The sequence below is a fragment of the Ostrea edulis genome, chromosome 4 (assembly GCF_947568905.1).
Source record: "Ostrea edulis chromosome 4, xbOstEdul1.1, whole genome shotgun sequence".
Classification (NCBI taxonomy): Eukaryota; Metazoa; Mollusca; class Bivalvia; order Ostreida; family Ostreidae; genus Ostrea; species Ostrea edulis.
In genome coordinates, this window is record NC_079167.1 from 27,966,262 (window position 1) to 27,972,535 (window position 6,274).

General features: G+C 33.4%; 1 long non-coding RNA gene across 1 annotated transcript in view; it reads right to left on the reverse strand.

Moving 5' to 3' along the window:
- The window catches only part of LOC130053757 (uncharacterized), a 114,819-nt gene that overhangs the window by 68,792 nt on the left and 39,753 nt on the right, over nucleotides 1–6,274 (reverse strand). The gene's annotated exons all lie outside the window — the stretch shown is intronic.

Genomic DNA, 6,274 nt, shown 5'->3' on the forward strand with positions numbered 1-6,274 from the left:
ACTCAATGAGTCGCCATAATGGAGCAGTTACTAATTTTGATAGCAAACCAAGTCATCTGGCAGAACCAATCCCATTTCCACCTAGGTATTCTATTTCAATTTTTAGGGCCGCCTCACATACATCAGCTATGCCTATAAGCAGGTGCATGCCACAGTAAAAATTATCAATTTGACTACATAATTGTTGTTCATCTTGAGTAAGACTGTTGAAATTAAAGTAATTCCACCCTCCTGTGATGTCATCAGGTTTTGCAAAATCAATGATTTATTTAGATTTACATGTATGCATGATAGGAACATAAGTTTTGTTGGAGTCTTTTCCTATATAGTTATTGTAAAAAAAATCTTGTTAAAAATAAAATATTTCAAAAGTCTAAGTTATAGATGAATAATCAATGATATTGAATCAAAGGGCAATAACTCTGTTTCTATTGATTACTTTATCAAGTCTATTATGCGATGATTTTCTTTACTTTTTAACAAACATTTTGTATATTTTTGTGAGAATACAGTTTCATGAAATTGTTATGAATGCTACTATATCGTCATAACCAATTTGTATGGAATTTTAATAACACTGTTTAAGGAAAATTGCAATATAGTATTCTGTTTATGTACGTCTCACATCTTAAAAAGTGTGATGACCTATGTATCTTATTTTATAATTTGTTAGTTTTAACTCTAATGAATGGAAATAAATACACATTTAAAGGGACTGGTTCACATTTTTCGAAAGAAATGTTTTTCATTTGTTATGTTAAAAATTAGAATTAAAGCTCATTTAATGTTGACACCTAAAATTTGGACCGTCTGAGTGCAAGGATAAGAGCAATATTTTGGCTTTGATTCTGTGTTATGTAAACAAAGACTCGAGACTTTTTATGTAAACAAACAAACCAGTGAAACGTTAATTTTGTGATTTAAAGCATCTTCATATTGTACAATCACAAATTATAACCTTTAAATGACACATTTTACCTAAAGAATACTTGAGATGTGATATAAAATTATAATAAACTTAGATGAATATCCATTTATTTTGAAAACCCCGTAAACAGTAACACACCTCAATTTTTATTTTCAAAACAAATAATAAACTATCCATAATGAGCCTCTATCGTGATGAATAACCTCAATTTTTTTTTTAGAGAAACCTTCTAAACATATTAGATTGTAGATTTTAATTATTTAAAGTGAAGAACAAAATTTGGAAGAAAATCGTGAATCAGTCCCTTTAAACTTGTATCAGATAAAACTGCGAGTATGGAATTACCGTAAGCTGAATTTCTGAGAAGATTTCATGCCTGTATTGTACCAACAGTTTGTTGAATTTTTTCTCTATGCTGGGCCTGTCTGACATGGTGGTTTTTTTTTAAATGTTTGACAGCAGTTCAGTTCCAACAGCAGATTCTTCTTGCAGTTTGCAGTAAGATTCTATATCTCCTCATATCTCTTTTAATGTGGACTGACCACTCTTAATCACCATTTCTCTGAGACCTAGTAGATAGGAATATTTAATCCATGTCAGTAATCAAATATAACTGGTAAGTATGACAATACTTGCGAGTCTCATCTGTACAGAGAGTAGTTACTGTATTGGATTTCTTTGAAATTAAGGATCCCAAATGTATCTGGGATATTGCTACCATAAAGATTGTCCACAGCAGAGCGTGAAGGCAATTTATTAGGTATTTTCCCACATAAACCTGCAACCTCCTTGATAACTGGTCCCACATTTTTAGACACGACTTTTAAGTTAGTCAGATTCATTGCACATTCAACCAGTTCATAGGTGTAATTGCTCTGGTCAGAACCATATACCTACAAATCGGCATCATCCTCAAACAATCCTTGCAAAATATTGATTGGATATTGAAAGTTCCTCAAGTTCTTCTGTTAACTGACTTTTTTTCAGCAATAGCAACCTCACATTTTTCTTCAAGTGTATGTAAAAACCTCTGAGGGCTCTCAACAGTACATTTAGTGGCTTCCAATTTCTTTTCAAGAAATCTAAATTTTCTATTGGAATCTATCAGTGAACTTCAATGTTTTTTTATTCTAATCTTTGGCTTCTCTAGTAATTTATTTTTTGAGATGAGTTGCTTCTCCATTTTATTAACAATGTTTTACTCTGGTCTTCCTTTGCTATCTTTGATTTGCTGACTTCTATTTGTTTCTCTTTCCTTTCTAATTTTCTTTTTAACTGCTTGGTTTTTAGCTTTGTATGTCATTCCTGTAATTCCGTAGGGATCTGGGTTAGAATAGGTCCTCAGTATCCCTTGCTTGTCGTAAGAGGCGACTAAATGGGGCGACCCTTTCGATGAGACCGCAAAAACCGAGGTACCGTGTCATAGCAGGTGTGGCACGATAAAGATCCCTCCCTGCTCAATAGCCCTAAGCGCTGAGCATAGACCTAAATGTTGCAGCCCTTCACTGGCAGGGTAACGTCTCCATATGAGTGAAATATTAATCAATCTTTTCTGTAATTTCTCCGTAAGTGAACTTAATCTTTCAATCTTTGGATCCCACTTCTGGTATATCCAGGAGTCCGTGTTTGCCCAACTCTCTATTTTGTATTGTTGTGAGATTGATCAATGTTCGTTATCTTCACCTTTCATTCTTCAGATTTGAAGCTTTTTACAGACACATTCAATGGATATTTTTCGACATGAATTGGAATAACAAAATCTTCTCTTCTATACCGTTCTCTTAAATGTCCCTCTTTTTTATTTGTACTGACTACTCTGTGAATTTTAGATAGACAGGCTACCCCGTTTACACCATTCCAGTAATTTTGGCAAGAGTGTGTACAATTTTCATATATTCTAACTGCTTTGATTTCCCAAAATTAAATATTTATATCAGTGCTCCTTTGGTCAATTTGTGAGAAAGATTTATACCCACATCCCAAAAATATAGAAGATAGGTCAAGTCTTAAATATTTGCAGTAAAACATCCTAGAATCTATAGTAGATATTTGAACTTTATTCCAAAATTGTTCGAAATACATGTGTTTGAGTATTTTTTTTTTCATTTGAGGTATCAAGTTTGACTAAAGAGTCTTCATCGTAAAAATTTACAGCTTGTGTTTGTTGCAAATGATCTTGTTAAGATTGTTTGCACCGACTTGCCTTTTGGTTTCTTTTTTGGAAGACTTTGCGAACGTTCAATATCTGAGTCAAAATCAGGGGTTGAAGGTTTTGAATGGCCAAGAAGTGATTTATCTTCGCATATTTATGTAGCAATATTCCATTATCATCGGCATATGGTGTTTGTATCTCTCAACTGATTCGATACGCAAGAGCTTGTTCTGCGTATGTTGAGTTTTTAAATCGAGGCAGGCTATTGACAAACAAGTTCATAATGCAGGAGTTTCAACAGTCTCTTTTAAAATCAGCATTTCGCAAATTATATGGTCGATATAACAATTTAGTTTGTCAATATAACCTATCATTGGGTCAAATGCTGTGTGACTTGTTTCATACCGATTGTTATGCCGTTCTTGGCACACTGATTTTGACTACGGATAACTCAATTTACCTGATCAAGATAAAGGACTCACGACGGGTGTGATCGGTCGACAGGGAATGCTTACTCCTTCTAGGCACTTGATCCCACTTCTGGTATATCCAGGGGTTCGTGTTTGCCCATCTCTCTATTTTGTGTTGCTTGTAGGAATTATAAAATGGATTACTGTTCGTTATCTTCACCTTTCGTCTGGAAGAATACAGTTGCAATTCAGACTTAGAGAGAAAATTCTTCAACGAGGAAGAATATAAATACCTGTATTAGGTTTTGTTATATTACAGTTTTCTACAATAACATTGCTTTACCATATCATACCTTCTTTTCCCAATTGGCGTGGCTGCAGACTCCAACTCGCAAATCAAAAATACTGATTCACCTAACATTAACCAAATAGAGCAGTTGAATTATATACCTCTGATTCACTCTTAAAGAGACGTTGTGAATATTCCTCCACTAAATCATATTTAAAAAAACAACAACATTGATTTATTTTTATTTCATATCAAGAATCGTACATCCAACGCCTAAAGTGTTTATCTATTAAATATTTTTCATTTCAACTTCACCTAACTTCTTAACTGATTGCAATTGCTTGCAAAAGCTTTGATACACATTTAGTGGCGTGACTGCAACGATACATTTTCAACTCGTATATTCTAAAAAAGCTTTGAAATTTTGATTATGATATATATAGGACCAGTTTTCCTGATTCTTTATGCCCCCGCCACAAAGTGGTCGGGACATATAGTTTTATCCTTGTCCGTCCTTCTGTTCTTCCGAGACACCCAGTTTTCCAGATTTTTTTTTTCTAGACGCCTTATGATGTTCAACTGATTTTTTGTATGTAGATGTATATTAATGAGTTACAGACCGAATTTGAGTTTTGTTCTGGTTCGTTGATTTTTGATGGAGTTGTGCCCCTCTAGCCTAAAAAAAATTAATGTTAAAACCAGTTTTCCGGACTTGTTTTCTAAATGCTTTAAGATGTTGAACTGATGTTTGGTAGACAGGTGTATATTGATGAGTTACAGATCGTCTTCGAGTTTTGTTCCGGTACGTTGATTTTTGATGGAGTTGTGTCCCTTTAACGTAGTTCTGCTACATGTACGACCAGTTTTCCGGACTTTCTTTCTAAACGCCTTCAGATATTGAACTGAGTTTTTTGTATGCAGATGTATATTGATGAGTTACAGAGTTCTTCATTGTGCTATATGCTTGTAACATACAATCTGAATACCACTTCAATGCTATACTTCGATGGATTTCCTACATTTGACTTTACTGCAGTCGGGGGCATTCGTGTCGAGCCGACACATCTAGTTGAGATATCGATTTGCTCCGTGCACTGCTATTATATTGAATAGTGATACAATTTTCTAGATTGAAATGCAATATATTTAGGAAATATAATGAATTATAGGTGTTTGTAGGCAATGCATTGAGAAGCACTGAAGCAGTGTCCAGATTATGACAGATGTAAAGCTGCAACGATGGTTAGCTAATACGGTGTTAAATGAGTTCACTACTTGCTACGCATTTGATTACCATAATGAACATTTACTTCCAATGTAAACAATAATACGTTGTTGTAAAGAATACAAGGGAGGTTAAATCCAAAATCTCCATTGCTTAGACGTGTCAGTGGTTTTCTTTTTCTTTTGTATGTCTGGGTGGGTTTTTTTTATTTTGCATTATTTAAAGAAAGTTGAAAGAGATTATACAATATTTAGTTCTTATTGATCCAAAAAATTGTATTAAACTAATATTATTGTTATTGACAGTAAACGAAGTTGTCAACAAAAGTAGGGGAAGGGGGCTTCTACATGCCTTGAAAATTAATATATCAGGTGAAACACATGGTCTACTAGATTTAATTCATAACTGAAAATATTTGTGGGAGGGTTTTAACGATGATGTCATAGAAATAAAAAAAATTCTATACGCCTAGCTATTTTTCTTCAAAACAGTTAAAAATATTCATGAAGAAAATAATTTATATCTGTGTTTTTTTATGCAATTATTATTTTTGTTTGTTAAGCATAATCCTTAATCCACCACTCCATTTCTACTAGTTAGGATCTGCATTTGAATTACATCAAGGAAAAACATAAGTGCAATTCACTTCTTTTTACAAAGTCTGTGTTACCAACTATTCTCTATTAGCCTGAATTAAAAACTGTCTATATCCATGGACCTTCGAAAAAGAAAATATGCAAATTTCATGCATGTAAATATTCATATGAATCAGTTTTAAATGATCCAAGGGATTTTCAAAAGATCAAGGCCAGTGCAGACGATTGTTATTGTTTCAATTAACACGGATACTTTCATCAGATGAAGGAGCCTGGATGCACTTATCGACATTTGGAAGCCCAAAATGTAGGTAAAATTACAATTCTGCTTCTTCCTAGACGATGAATTATACAGGGGACGTTTTAATACAATGTTTGTCAAATCTAGAACATAGACATAAAACCTTCATTTAACTTTTCAAAACATTCAACGGAAGAGCTTGCATTTATTCGAGCTATTAAATGATCATAGAAAGGAACACATATGATATATATTAGCCTTTAAGGGACATGGACACGAATTGAACTGAAAATTTTCAAATTTTATTTTTCCATTTTTATTGTTTACAATGCTTAACTAACGTATTTCTAAAGGTCAACAAAACATTTGAGTATCAGTTGTTGAGTTACAAGTGAGATACCTCACTCACAGTTTTTTGTTATGTAAACAAGGC